This window comes from Nothoprocta perdicaria, unplaced genomic scaffold, assembly GCF_003342845.1.
Source record: "Nothoprocta perdicaria isolate Ctin4 unplaced genomic scaffold, notPer1 scaffold_194, whole genome shotgun sequence".
Lineage (NCBI taxonomy): Eukaryota > Metazoa > Chordata > Aves > Tinamiformes > Tinamidae > Nothoprocta > Nothoprocta perdicaria.
This window is the reverse complement of record NW_020455138.1, coordinates 541,624-550,341: the sequence shown is the minus strand read 5'-3', so window position 1 is coordinate 550,341 and position 8,718 is coordinate 541,624.

The window sequence follows — 8,718 nt, the reverse complement described above, 5'->3', positions numbered from 1 at the left end:
AGATGTCTCGGTGCCTGATTAATGCTTACATTATTAAAAAGTTAATGGTAGAGCCATTTCCTTGTTTTCTCCTAAGTATTCCAATAACAGAAGAAGTAGGAAATTGTAAATGTGGAGCAATGTAGCCTATGAGCCGCACAGGGCTAATAAACTGCTAGGCCAAACAACTGCAGATTGATAGCACAGTATGCAATTTAGTTCATGGCAAGCTGGGCCAAACCTTCCAGTAAGTAGAAGCTGATCGCTGTGTAAATATTTGAACCTTAATGTGCGTGTTCATGCTGGTTGCTTAGGCTTGTAAGCAAGTCAATGGTTTCTGTTAACAGTGGATTCTCATGTGCTTGCTCTCCATATTCTGTGCTCTGTTTAGTCTTTCTTCACTTTTTGGAGTATCAAAAATGCTTTGATATYGATGATTTCAGACACTTCAAATAATTTGCTTTGAAATACTTTTTGGATGAAGATTGTGGACTGTAAGAAACCAGTGACATGCAAATGCTGCCTTGTCTTTTGATCAGGCTGAGCCCTGTGTCATTAAGAGAAGTGAAGAACAGAGTATCATGGCTCTGAGTTCTCTAACTCTGTTAGAGAACGAGGTTCTCTGTAATACAGTATTGCCATTGCTTGTAATAGGCCATCATCTCTCTACTGAGTTTGCTGAACCTCTGGACATGTTAGCAAACGTGGTTCCTGAAGTGAGGAGGAATAAATACTCAACGTGAGTATCTTGTTCTTTTGGCAAAGGACTGCAGATGCTGACAGCTCACTGTAACAGCTTTCTGCTAGAATGAAATTACYAACCTTAGCACCCCAGCAAACATTGGAAGGGTGAGCATAACACCAGGAGAAATGTGAGTTTAAGCATTTTAACTGCATTGTATTCTTCTGTAATTGTTAGGTCTAGATTGCATTCCTAAGATGTCAATTATGGTAACAGTCTTTGACATTATACACACATAAACATGTTCATGGATGTACTTCTTTTCTCATAAGCCAGAGCTTGAGACTAAGAGGTCACCTATCTTGTGGCTAGACTTACAGACTTTTCTTTCTAAGAGCTATATACTTGATTGTGTGATGAGATATACAAACAAATGCTCTCTAATCATATAACCTTGTATGTGTGCTCCCGTATCACAGCAGGAGGGACGGATAGTGGGTTACTGCCTTTCAGCCCTTTTCCCATTAGGAGGAAGAGCTCAGAGTCCTGCTTTAGAATTTTCCTCAAAGAGGCCTCCTCTAAACAAGCTTAAACCCACATGAGAAAAGAAACTTCTTTCAAAAGAATTGATCTTTTAAGCAATGTTTGATCATATTCTCTTGCCTTTAACATTGCTTAAGGGTTTGTATGACTTTATTCTTATACAAAGAGCTACAAATTAAGCTTCRCTTGTTGCCTTTCTTTTTTCTGAAACCAGTTCAAAAGTAACTATTATAGTATGGAAAAGTTAAAACTGATGCAGGGAGTCATGTATATCTTTGTACTTCTTTAGGTTTAAAAAAAAAAAAAARAAATCTGGTCGTACCTCGGGGTACTGCAGTGGCAGAATGAACACAGGACGTGCCTCCAGGATTAGATGCAKGCTGCTGCCTAGATCTACCCGTGATACAAGCTGGCACGGTGCAAGACRATGCTTCTCAAAGGCACTTAGGCTTGTTACCATAAAACTAAATTAATCTTGCAGAGAACCCTGCCGGGGTTGCTCTTGCCGAGGAGGCTGGTCGTGGCAGKGCTCTGTTTTAAAGGGCTGTAAGGCTTTGGTTTATTTTTCGGTAGGGTATCATCACCTTCCGAAACAAGTCAGTCCTATTGTTTTTATGTGTGTAGGAAGCTTGAATATTGCTGTCTTAACTGCACAGCTTTGAACCCTGAGGAGTTTGTCAGTATCCCATTCCTGCCAAATAAAATCCTCCCTTGTCATCAAAAATCCTCCATGGGATTAAGCCTTACTTTCTGGTTCATATTATTTATTTACTCTTTTTTTTTCCTCTTCCTGATTTTTTCAGAGCCTTGAAGCTTAGTTACCTGGACCTAAGTTTGCTATCAGTAGAATGGAGATCCTGCCACAGGCTCTAGAATGAGAGAAAGGATAGGTCGCACTGGAACTGTGTAGATTTTAACTGAGCAGCATATTTAAATATGAAGCTTTTCTGGTGGTAATGTGACTACTTATCTAGTGTTAGTTTGGGAGGGACATGGAGGAGATACAGTCCAGCCCACTGCTCCAGTACAAAATGGTATTTTCAAGGGTTGTTTCTGACTTTGTTCATCCTTCAATGGCAGAGATATTTTAGTCTACAAAATTTTTTCTGGTGTTTTACTATTCTTACTATTCTTTCTATCATAATTCAGAGAGTGGCATGCTATGAGTTTCTCTTCTCTCTCTCTCTCTCTCTCTCTCTCTCTCTCTCTCTCTCTCTCTCTCTTTTTGGTCAAATTCTTAAATATTTGAAGATATTTATTGTAACTTTTTACCTTTCTCAATCCTAGATCATCTTTTTTGGTAACTAAAATACTTCAGTTCTTGAAAGCTGTTCTTGAAAATGGACATTTTTTTTGTTAGTGTCTAATGCAGAAGAATAACTTTACCTATTGCCAAGTTTGGGGTAATAACTTCCTGATTTTCCACAAATGCTGATAAAAATGTCACTGTGGTAGCATGATGTTTAACATGGCCTAGTTGCCATCATATTCATTCAAGATCCCAAGCAGCTCTTAGAAGTTCTGCAGTTCTACAACTATAGTGTCAGAGTCTGCTTAGAGCTTTAAAACTAGTTTGAATATACGCAGGTTGTACATACAGCTTAGATATCATATTCTTTCCATTTAGAATATGTAAAGTTCTCCAGTTTATTCAGGTGGTCCCAGATGGTTAGTTGAAAGAGATGGAGATATTGGCAAATCTTTACAGAAGCCCCTTGTCCTCAATGAAATACTGAATATTATTATCAATAGACTTTTAGCCTCATGCCTTTGACGTTTCCTAAATTAATTTCAAACTTCTAAAAAATGAGCTTGTAGATTAAAAAAAAAAAAAAAAAAGAGCTTCAAGATCTTTCATGATCTTGAAAGAGAATATTTTGGTACAGTTCTAGTGGACCTGTGGAAAATAATTACTTTGAAATTACTCAAGAGACATTGGACATTCTAAAATGGATATGAAGTTTTGAAAAAATGAAGATGATTCATTAATGTTAGTCTGAAACTGGTTCTAATAATTTATTTTAGTGAATACTAAGGATTTACTCTATAAAGTGTTTCTAAGAAGTGTAAAGTGTTATATAATCAATGCAAGCACTTGAAATCAAATGATCTTGAAATTAAAAAAGGGAAGAGATTTCATTTTTATGGGGAGACCTTACCCTTCTTTTCACCAATGTGATTTAATTGGATATTTCATTGTTCTATCTGGAGGAAATTGGGTAGTTACAGTTAACATTTTGAAGYAGGTTATCTTAATGATAAAATAAAAATAGGATCATGATTTTTCTTTCATTTTCTGCTCTGTTAAATATATTTGTACTCTATTTGCCAYGATTCTTCAGCATGCTGTACCCAAAATCAGATGTTCACTGGAGGTGGAGGTGTAGTAGAAATGCTAAAACATCTGAATCTGACATTTTTTTCAGATCATTGTGTAGGCCTTTGCAGCTGTGATTACTCCTTATGGCAAGTGTTTTATGTGGGTATTAGTAGAATCTGTGATAGATCTTGAGCTTAACTCCAAAATCAAGACTTACTTTTCATTTGATTAAAGAATCTGGAGCAGGATATTTTAAGTAGGATKTAGTTAACACATGTGGAACTGTCATTTTCCAGGATACCAGCTGAATTCCAGGATACCACCTGTGCTCTTCACTTGAGCACAGTTCTGTACAAACTTTCATTTCATCCAGTCATAAAATTTCACTGTCCTGGCTCCAAGTTGAAATATTTGAACAAGTATACTTTGCAGTCACAACTAGAAGGAAAAGAAAATCCAGGTTTTCTTTGCCAAATAGAGCAGATTCTGGTACTGTATTCCAGAATACCCACACTAAAATTTTTCATCTGCATTTTGAGCTACGAGACCATGTGCTTGGGTGGATTCAGCTTTGCCATCTGTCCAGTGAAAGGTGGACAGAAACTTGGAGATCTGCTTGCTACGAGTTTTCATGTGATTGTATGTTTGGGAGAAGGAAAAGGTTGAGGATGGCACTAAGCTTAGGGAACAGAATTGGCATAAGATAAAATGATAGAATAAATGCAGTACAAGAGAGGAATATTAGCAGAGTAATATCCACATAACAGCCACATACATTACATAGATTCACTGCGGAAAGATTTTATTCTGTGCTCTTGGCCTTCCTCATGTCTCTCTCCAGTGTATCTTGAGGAGCAGCTGTCTGGTGGGTCATGCTGCATTCCCCGTTCCACTGGCACGCTCATGTGTAGAGGTCTGTGATTATTATCCGCCCTTTCAGCAGTTGCTCTGCAGTCTTCTGAGTTCCTGGATAAAAGGCACACCTAAAGCAAACCTGACTATTTGCCATCGTGCACATAGGACRTTGTTTGGAGTGATTTCTATGATGCTCTCTGTAAGGAGGCTGCAAAGTAAGCTAAGAGTACTTCAGCAGGCTTGCCAGGAGACCTTTTGTTATCAGTTGAAAATGAGTCACTGAGCTGTGTCAGTGATCCTTAAAAAATGGTGAACAACTTKAACCATTTTTCTGGTGTTCTGAAACCCTATATAAACTCAGCTCAGGTGTCAAGACTTGAGTTGAGGAAAATACTTTTCATACCTAGCAGGACTATATGTTACCTCCTATTTTAGGGTGTCAGATTAAACCATAGTGACAGGCTAACCATTACATTTTGATCTTTCTGAAATCAGATRTGTAAAGCATAGCAGTCCTGGATGACCAGAGGCAGTTTCAGTAATAGAACTGATGAGCTTCTACCTTGTGTTTCTTTGGTCAATACTAAAAGCTAAAGTTCTCATTGCTGATTTTTGGTTTAAGAAATTTAAGTGATCTTGTATTCTGCAAGGTATTTTGTTTCTCTCTTTTAGGGCACACAGCCAACTGAAATGAATAAGTTCACAGGGACCTGGTGAATAGTGTCCTGCAGTTTGTCTCAGTGTAATTTCTAGATAAGTTGCCACAAAACTAGTTGCTGAGTCACCGAGATGAAGTTGCTGCCCTGTCTGTCAGCAGTGAGGGAAGTCTCTGAGCTGCAGTGCCAGTTCTCTTGAAGAATCCATACACAAATTGCATCTGAACTCAACAGTGATTGAACTATCGATTTGTTCGCTCTACATTCTCCTTTTACAAGAAAAATCAAGAAAAATACAGGAGCAATTAAGAAGCAATAAAAACCTTGTCAGCCTTCCTTTTGATAAAACACAGGAAAAGGCAAATAGGGCATTTTGTACACTTTGGATACAGTTCAGGTGCAGTCTCAGATACTTAAGGGAATTGGCTAATAAACTTAGTGAAACAGTACAGCTTGATGAACTGTTTTTGAGAAAAGCCACCTTGTAAAGAAGAAAATTCTGGTTTGCAGCATTTTCTATTTTTTCCATATTTTAATTAGTTGTGCAGCCTCCACATTCAAATGCTCTTGGTAGGCTCAGTTATGAGACAGAGATAGGTTGAAGATAAATAAGCTGCTAGTAAAACAAAACCCAAGAACCCTACAAAACTCAAGTTATTGTGAGGTGCCCTTAAAAGGTGCCTTCTGGGCAAGCAAAAGAATGGCTAATTCCACAGGGTGAAATGTTTGGAGCAAACAAGCCATGTGTTCAGGCTGTCCAGAAACACTCTGCTGTACAATCCATAGAGCTCTATGCTTTGGCAGTGTGTTAGGGTATTTGTGCATGGCATTTTTAACTGAAGCTATAGCCCTGTAGCCATGATTTCATTGAGTAAACATGGATTTTGGATGGAGCAGAGGCAGCCAAACAAAGTGCTCAGCCAAAAGAATTTGGGTTTTTTGCATACATTTATGACATTGGCAATTTATTTTCCCCTGTGATGTTCCATGTTTTTTATTCTTTATATGATGTAATATATTCTATGCTTACGGTGTGCAAATATAAGGTCTCTATCTAAGTATAAGACTTTTATCTAGATAAACAGATGCATGTTTCCTCGGGCACAAGTATTGCAGTTAGCCTGAATGGGAGGTTTCTGGGATGTGTTTTTTCTTGAGCTCATAGTTGTCAAGATGAAGCAGTGGATCTAAGCCTTGCTTCATGAAGAACTCTTTAAGCTTTATATTAAAAAAAAATTAATATTCAGCAAAGAAACTTATTTCTTTGTCCTTTATTTTTTACTCTCCTGCGTATACTTATTTATACCTGGAAGGTCTTTTGTGGAATCTGTGTCTGCAGCCTGAACTCTCTTGGTAGTCATTGTACAATAAAGACTGCATAAGCATTTTGTAAAATGTTCCCTCTTAACTGGAAATATTTCTTGCCTGAGGCAATGAAGGTAGCCATTTAAAAAAAAAAAAAAAAAAAAAAAAGCCCACTATCTTATAGCACATCTTCATGTGATTGCATAGAAAATTCAAGGAGCTCCGGTCCTTATGAGTCAGGGTGCAAGGCCATCTTTTGTTTGTTTCTCAGTGCCTTTCTAAGTTATTTGTCATCTGGAAATCAATGAGAAAGAGCATGTCAAATGAAAAGACACATTTCATATTATAGCAAATCCAACTCACAAAGATCACAAAAGGCCATCTGCCATTTCAGCTCCCAGGAATGAGATTTCTGTCAGTCATGATGCAACAGGTGGCTACTCTCCCGTCTCTTAAAATACAARTCTGTATTTCTTAGAAAATGAGAAAGTGTATTGAGAACACACAACATTGATTTCATCTATAATAAAATTGTAAGAARCAATCTTCAATGGGATATTTCCGAYTATGTTCTGCACTGCTCCTATCAGAGAATGATACTGATTTTTTTAATTTTTTTTCAAAAAGGGAAGGGAACCATTTCTTAAAGCATTGGTGTGGCTGTGTTGCTATGTACCTTGTCGAACTTGGTGTTGTTTTGAAAGCAGCATCTTAACATTCATTGCGTTTTCTTCTGTGAAACCATGGAGAATGCATGGAGTCTAGAGTAGATTCAGGAGTGATATTTATTTTATCTATTCCAACACTACTGAGATATAGAAGTTTATTTTGTCTATTTATGCATCRTATATGCTGCTAGTGCCTAGCATTGCAGGAGAGTTCAAAACAAAATATTATCTGAAATGGATTGTTTCTCAGCGTTTTATATATATTTATTTTCCTAAATATATGAAATATGTTTAGATTTAGTGTTTTTCATCATTTCATAATATTGTTTGCAGATGATCAAAGTGGTTGATGTATGAACAGCTTATAATAAAACATTCATTACTGGCTTGAAAAAAAAAACTTGTTAAAAAGTGTAATCTGTTCTGAARTAAAGCTATTTGTCTGATTCTTTTGTACAGACTTAAGAAGGATTATCTCCTGGAGATTGATATTTTTCAGGAAAGTGATGACAAACCCTTTTCAAAATAAAACTAAGACGACCTTTTTGTATCGGAGTTCAAGCTAGCGAACCGAAAYAGTCTGAATCATAAGGGGAGCTGGGAGCCGCCTCTGCTGCAAGGCCTGGCTTTGTGGAGCGTGGGGCATTACCTGCCTCCTAGCATCCGAGTGGGGATGGATGCACCCAGTTAGCAGCTCTCTGCTGGCCTCGGTGCAAGGCTAGGCCGGGGAGGAGCCCACGTTCCCAGAGAATGAAGTTAGAGGAGCCTGAGAACTGCCTTGTGTGTGCGCGTCTAAGCAAGAGGAAGTTATGGAAGGAGGTGCTTTGAGATAAAACAGGTCAGGAGGCAGGTAACGGCAGCGGGAAGTCAAACATGGAGCCTGGAGTGTGCTCTGACTGTGCAAGTAAATTAAATGGACCTGGTGACTGCCCTTGCTCGGAGGGCAAATGCTATGGAATGATTCACATTGTTGCTGGTGAACTGCTTTAGTGTCTAAACTGGAATGGCCTGGTGTGAACAGCCTCCTGGGCAGGGTGAGCCTTGTCCATGATGTCCTGAGAATTGTTTGGGAAGGTTTCGCTTCCCAAGCTGCTTGCTTTCCTGTTGTTCACTGCATAGCTGAGCTGGCGGAAGGGAAGTGGAGGGGCTGCAGTGTGCAGCTCTGTTGCCTCTGCAGTGCACTTCTGGCTTTGCCTGTTTGTATGGTTTTCTGCACTAACCAGAGCCCAGTGCAGTATTTATCTGAGTTTCAGTTTCTTACAGCTGGAGAGGAGGATGGAAGGAAAATGAATAAGTCTACAAGAATGACACACCTGGTGCTGCAATTACAAATGCTAGGAGACTTTGTTGACACTGGATGTTTTATATGTTTTTTGGTGTCGTGGAGCTAGGTGAGGTTGTAAGTGCAGTGTATCACATGCCGCTAGCATCTCATGGCCCATGTGCCATATTGGCACAGTGATTTGGATTGTCAAATCTGAAGGATACATTTTATAACATAAAATCTCCAAAAGAGCTGTGGCCCTGAGTGCTTCAAAGTGTTGCAGATGATGGATCATCACCCTGAGCAGCTGTTTAGAAATATCTTGTTCATTTAGTTCTCCATCCTCCTTGCATGTTTTCAGGCTTAGAAATATTCAAATATAGAAGAAGAAGAAGATTCAAATATCATTTTCTCTTTTTTTATAAAGCTTTACTCTGACTCTTAGG